Here is a 6,244-nt window from a genome sequence, read left to right as displayed (position 1 = left end):
AACCACATTTCCATATTTCTCATTTTTTCTCTCACCATGCCCATGTCAACCCAACTAAGAACATATCCAATCATTTATTTAGTGCCTATGAGGTGCAAGGTACTATGTTAGGTGCCAGGGATACAAAAACAAAAGCAAAACCATCCTTGCCCTCAAGAAGACTATAATGTGCTTTTGCCCATGTCTGAAACCTTGATGTTATTAATGACTTCTGCCTCACTGTCTGGCATATTCAATAGATCACCATAATTATTCTTTTTAAAGTAAAATATTTCCAACTATCTATTTTTGTGCATTCTATCATTCTAGTTTAGGTCCCTTTCTCTTTACACCAGAGCCTCTAATCTCTTCTTTAAATCCAATCTATTCTACACATTGCCAAATCTTCCTACAGTAGCCTTTTCTTTATAGCACTTGACTGAACAAAGGTCATAGAACATTTCCAGAGAATCTCTAGAGTCTAGAGTCAAGCCTTCACTGACCTTCCTTTTCAGTCTTGGCCCTGACTACTATTCAGATTGTTTTATCTACTTCCCTGCCACTATCTTTTCTTCATTACTGGAATAATAAAGTAATTGTCTTGTCTTTGCTCAAACCATTTCCCTGCATTCTTCCTTCAGACAACTTACATCTCCTTGGAGATTGTATGGTTGGTCTCTGGTCCTCAGACTCTACTATCTTCTATCATTTCCATCAACCAAATTCTTTAATACTCAATTCATTTCTGGAACTTCCATTTGAAGAGTGCCCAGGATGCCATATTCCCTTTTAGCCAGCTCAGCTCTGCTCTTAGCTTTTGGGACTTTTATGCCTTGCCCCTGGAAGACGCATTCCCCCTTTCCTACTTTTTAACTCCTTTTTATGTTGACTTTCTCCATTAATATTGAAGTTCCTTGAGTATAGGGACTGTCTTTCTTTTTATATTTCTATTCTCTGCAATTAGAGTAGTGCCTGGTACTACCATTAAAGTCAGCATTTATTAAATTCTATCTCTCTCTCCCTTCCCTTCCTTCCTTCCCAATCCCTCGTCTATCTTCCCCTTCTCCCATTCCTTCTCCTTTCTCTCTCCTTTCCTCTTTCTCTACCTTCCCCTTTCCAATTCTCTCTTCCCTTCTCTCTCCCCTTACCTCCCCTCTCATTCTCTCTTTATTCCCAATTCCTTCTCATTTTCTTTCCCTCCATCCTTCCCTTTCTCACTTCCTTCCTCTCCTCCTTCTTTCTCTCTTCCTTTCCCCTTTTCTCCCTCCTTCCTAATCCCCTGTATTTAAGTTTCTCTATCCATCCCTCCCCTCTTCCTATCATTAGTTTTTACTAACCACTCTGACCAACAATGAATATTCCTAGTCATGAACTCTCATAGCATTGCCCATCTGTACCATTTGTCATGCTTAGCTTGTATTGCTGCTTCATAATTTTGTTTGCCCTGTGGATATTTTCCCCATCGATATTATAAGTTCTATGCTCTGTATTTCTTTATATATTTCATAGGTCTTTGCACATTGATATTGTAACCAGGGCTTTAAATGGCTGGTGCAGAGACCAGAATTTCACAGCATAGGTTCTAGTAAAGAATCTTGGATTTTTTAGTCCTACACACTGGAAGGCATTCACTGAGGAACTGAATATCAAGCTGGTGCCTCTGGAGAATTAAAAAGGTAGTTGAGGAGTCAAAGTGACAGGATAGAATTATAGAAGATGGAGCTAGGGGAGCTGAGGGGCCAAATCATGGCAGTCAAGCAGGTCCTTAGGGATATCTTGCAATGTGTGGTTAAAAAATGAGAAACTGAATGGTAAACTAACCTCAGAGGCTCCTTCTTCTGTAGAGGAAACCCCACCCCCTGCCCCCATAAGATTAAGCTTGATAAGTGCTCACCTTTTCAGAATTTCAGAAAAGTGACTGAGGACTTTAGCATTTCTATCTCCTTGGTCCCTATCTCCCTTCTCTTGCTGGGTGCCTCTAGTGTCTGCTTCTGATTTATTTCCTGTTATGTTCTTTTAAAATGAACTTATTTTACTTCACATAAAATCTATGATTGACCCTGATTGCTACATACTATATGTTTGTATCTTGCCAGGACTATAGAAAGGTAAAAGGAAGCATAGCTACCTGGGACCAATACAAAATTTAAGATAGGACAGAGATTCCAGTCTCTGGCCAATGTTTATAGGAAATTAAGGACATGATGTCTGATGGGAAACAACACTTTTGCTTGCCACTTTTAAAGGGATGGTTACACACACACACACACACACACACACACACACACACACACACACACATGCCCCCATTGGAGGAGAGAGGGGAGGAGAATATAGCAAGGACCAGAGGTTAAAGTTCTATCTCTGAGCCAGCCTTTTGGGTGGAGATCAGTGTGGCTTGGGAATAGCCTTTGGCTGTCCAAAGACCAACTCTACTTTACTCTACAGCTCTCCTTAGTTGTTACACTAGAGATTCTGACAAGTATTCAGCACATGTTTGCTGAGTGAATGGCTAAACAATGAAAAGATTGGAAGGCCTTCACTTCACATCAAGTTTCTTGTAGCCAAGAGACTGATGAAGCCTGAAAAGTGTCTGAGTAGGAAAAATAGTCGGGGGATACATGGAGAATGAGATAGCCTTTCAAAAGCTTTTTTTTTTTTTTTTTTTTTTTTTTTTTTTTTTTAATCCCAAGCTGCATGCATCTGATTATCTGGTTTATCTTTCCCACTTCTTATATTCATTTGCTTCACTATGAAGTGAGGTAAGTACTGGTTGACTTTAAACCTGCAGCCAACTTTGTCTCATCTAATAAGTCAATAAATGAGGTTGTGTTTATATAGAAAGATGTAAAGAGAGATCAGCAGAAACAGAGTATAAGTATACATGCTTACTACAAATCTATTAAAAAAGAAAAAGAAAACAAAACCTCTAACAGTAGAATATTAAACAGACTTTGAAGGATTTTTTGTTAGTTTCTTTGCTGATTCTGATTTCATTTGGTATTACATAGTAAATATGTTGTATTATATCAAGAGTCTTTGTAAAGTTTTATTTCTGTTTTTTGCAAATTTTTTGGATTTTTTGCTTTTGTTGATGTTGATTAAGTTGATAACAAACATTCAGGATCAACAAATCTGATTAAGCAGCATAGAATACATGTCCCTATATTGTTCATTCTCTCATTCTGTAATAGGGAAAAATTAGATATTATATAAATATATATTAAGGTGTGGTCACCAAGAATCAATCAGATCTAGATTGATTCCATAATTAAAACAGTCCCAGGGGCAGCTGGGTAGCTCAGTGGAGTGAGAGTCAGGCCTAGAGACAGGAGGTCCTAGGTTCAAACCCGGCCTCAGCCACTTCTCAGCTGTGTGACCCTGGGCAAGTCACTTGACCCCCATTGCCCACCCTTACCAATCTTCCACCTATGAGACAATACACCGAAGTACAAGGGTTAAAAAAAAAAATTCAAAAAAAAAAACCAGACCCAAGTCAGGATGGGTTTTATGGTAGTTTATTTACCAATTTGGGAAGGTAGAAGGTAGGGAAATAGAGAGAAGCTGGCCTGGACCGTCAGAGGCCAGACCGAGAGAGAGTTAAAAGGCTAATTAAACTAGGCTACTTGGTCACAGGGCCTTAGCAATTAGAGAGGCAAAGAAGCCTGCTTGAGGCAGAGATTCTGGAAACGCCAAGGTAGGCCCAAGGAAATCAGCCTAACTTACCCACATCACAATTCAGAGGGGAAGCTGCCTGAGGTCTCAGCCAAGATCCTTCAGCACCAAGTTCAAAGCACGAACTCCCTCAACAGGAAGTTACCATCATACTTGAAGAGAAAGTGTCTTTCATCACTTCTTGGGGGTCCACCTCTAATTCAAGTGGACAAATGGCAGCCTCATACTGGTTTTGGACTGCCCAAAGGGCAGTCCTTTGTTCTTGATTTGTTACTTATTGTCATGTGTGGGTAACTCATCTCCCCTCCCCACTAAGTGAGGTGGGGATGATATTATCTCTGGTGGCTAGAGTTTTAACTATGAATGGGCTTGAGCTAATTCCATTTACACAATTCATGGTCCAGAGCTAGAGATTCATGAGTAGACATGGAAGGTTACATGTAGTATAATACATCATTTTTGTCACCCAGAATTTCTGATTCTTTCATGAGCCAGTGAGGAAGTTGGTTGTTTAGGAGAGCATTTTAGTCAAAGAACCTAGTCCAAACTATTTAAAAATTGTTTATCTAGCTAGGCAAATATGAATTTGGAAACTGCCCCTTTAAGAAGCATGTAGATATGAAAATAAAATAAGGCATTTTAAAAGGGCAAATAAAGTACACTGGGCTACAGAATAAGAAATTTAAAGAATTGACTCATCTCAGTGAAGGAAATAAAAAAAGGAACATATACACATATTCTTTTAAGGAGCTGTATAACACATCTCTCTGTCTCTGGCTGTCTGTCTCTCCTTTTTATTGGGTCTAGGCAATTAGGGGATAATGTTGAGTCATGTTCTCTCTCTTCTATAAGGATTTAGGACTCCCTCCTTACTATCTTTCCCTTCACTTCAGGGTCATCTCTTTAAGGACAAAATCCTTTTTTGAGTCTCATGACATGCTGGAAATTAGTGTCCAATTGCTTTGTTTTATATAAAATGGAAATAATGAATAAACAAAGAAGTGATAAAAAAATAAATCTGGAAAGGGTATGTTTAATTTGACACAGAACTGGCAACTGGTTGGGATCAGAACAGGTTTCCTCTGTCTCTTAACAACAATAAGGGAGGGGAAACAAGATAGGAATCCTTAGTGGAAGGCTGCTCACAGGCCAGAGATGGTGGATGGAGAAAACAAAAGAAAATATTAAGGCTTCAGTTTGTTTGTTGTTCACCAATCTGCTCCAGCATGGCTCAGAGGCTTTCCTTTGACCTCATTATCCCATTCAGCCAGCAATCTTTCTGACTCAGCTCCTTACATTCAGCATTGTCTTTAACTGCAAGGGGGCAGGAGAGAAGAGGGAGAAAGGTCAAGGCTTGGATATATATAAACACATCACCATGACCACCTTCTATATGACTTGGCCAACATGGATTCTTACTTAGTATCCTCCTTCTTCCTAGTGATCCCTTTCAAAGCCAAGATAAAAATATTACCTGTCTAGTGACCTTTGGGTCTGCACAATTTCCATAGTTTCTTCTGGCATCCCAAGTCCTCCAAGCAACTCACCCTGAAAAGTTGCTAAGAAGAGATCATCAAGTTAAAATTTCTTCATTTTATAGATGTGAAACCTGAGGCCCAACAAGGCTTATCCATTTAAAGGTAATAAAGATTAGGTCCCAGGATCTTTTGTTTTCTCTCCCAACACTGTAAAAATTCTTCTTTTGATTTCCCCTTTTATTCTCTAGTGGCTACTGAAAGGTAGCAGGCAATTCTGAGACTTTCATGCAAGGACTTCTAATGTCATTTCAGCCAATTAGGAATCTTATAGTTGAAACTTCTCTCAGCAGACAACTAGACAGAGGGGACTTTTCTATCTCCTTTTGAGTTTCTCATCTCTTGCCCATTCTCAATTACTATTGCAAGAGTTCTTCAGTCTCTTTTCTATTCCTTGACTTATTCAAATCAGTATCTTCTGGTACTCAAAGACTCATCTCTCTAGTTATGAGGTTAAAACTCATAAAATCTCCTCTATGAAATTAATAATCTTTAAAAAATTATCCTTTAGTCTACAAACATTTACACATTTTTTTCTTTTTATGAACTCTGCCCCCTTAAACCACTACATGTAAATGAGCTAAGGGACCACAATGCCATTATTTAACAGTTCTCAATGTACCTCTTTTAGTATTTCCTGGTATTCATATTTTTAAAGTTTTTAATAAAAAAAATTCATTCTCTGAAACTTTAAGCCATCAAACTGTTCACATAAAAAGAAGCATCACCCTTTATCCTTTGCAAGGTGATTAAAATCTTGATCTGTATCATGTAGTTAATTTATTGCCTGAAAGTATTCACATCTCATTTAAAAATTATTTACACATGGATTTTTAGCAGTTATAATTATTTGTCATTCAGTCATATCTGTGATCCCATTTGGAGTTTCTTGGCAAAGATACTGGAATGGTGTGCCATTTCATTCTTTTAGCTCATTTTAGATGAGGAAACTGAGGCAAACAGGACTAGGTAAGTTGTCAAAAACAGCTAGTAAAGTGTCTGAGGCCAGATTTGAACTTGGGAAAATGAATCTCTCTGACTCTAGGCTTGGCACT

The 6,244-nt window shown here is 38.5% G+C and overlaps 1 long non-coding RNA gene across 1 annotated transcript; it reads right to left on the bottom strand.

Moving 5' to 3' along the window:
* Positions 1-4,671: 4,671 nt before the first annotated feature.
* LOC123252114 lies at positions 4,672-5,213 on the bottom strand. The gene is made up of 2 exons (XR_006506528.1): positions 5,129-5,213; positions 4,672-4,968 (listed from the first exon to the last, which is right to left on the bottom strand). It is a non-coding gene; the product is annotated as an uncharacterized LOC123252114 (long non-coding RNA).
* Positions 5,214-6,244: the final 1,031 nt, after the last annotated feature.

This window comes from Gracilinanus agilis, chromosome 6 (genome assembly GCF_016433145.1).
Source record: "Gracilinanus agilis isolate LMUSP501 chromosome 6, AgileGrace, whole genome shotgun sequence".
Taxonomy (NCBI): Eukaryota; Metazoa; Chordata; class Mammalia; order Didelphimorphia; family Didelphidae; genus Gracilinanus; species Gracilinanus agilis.
Note: the sequence above shows the minus strand (reverse complement) of the source record. Positions and strands in the feature narration are given on the sequence as shown.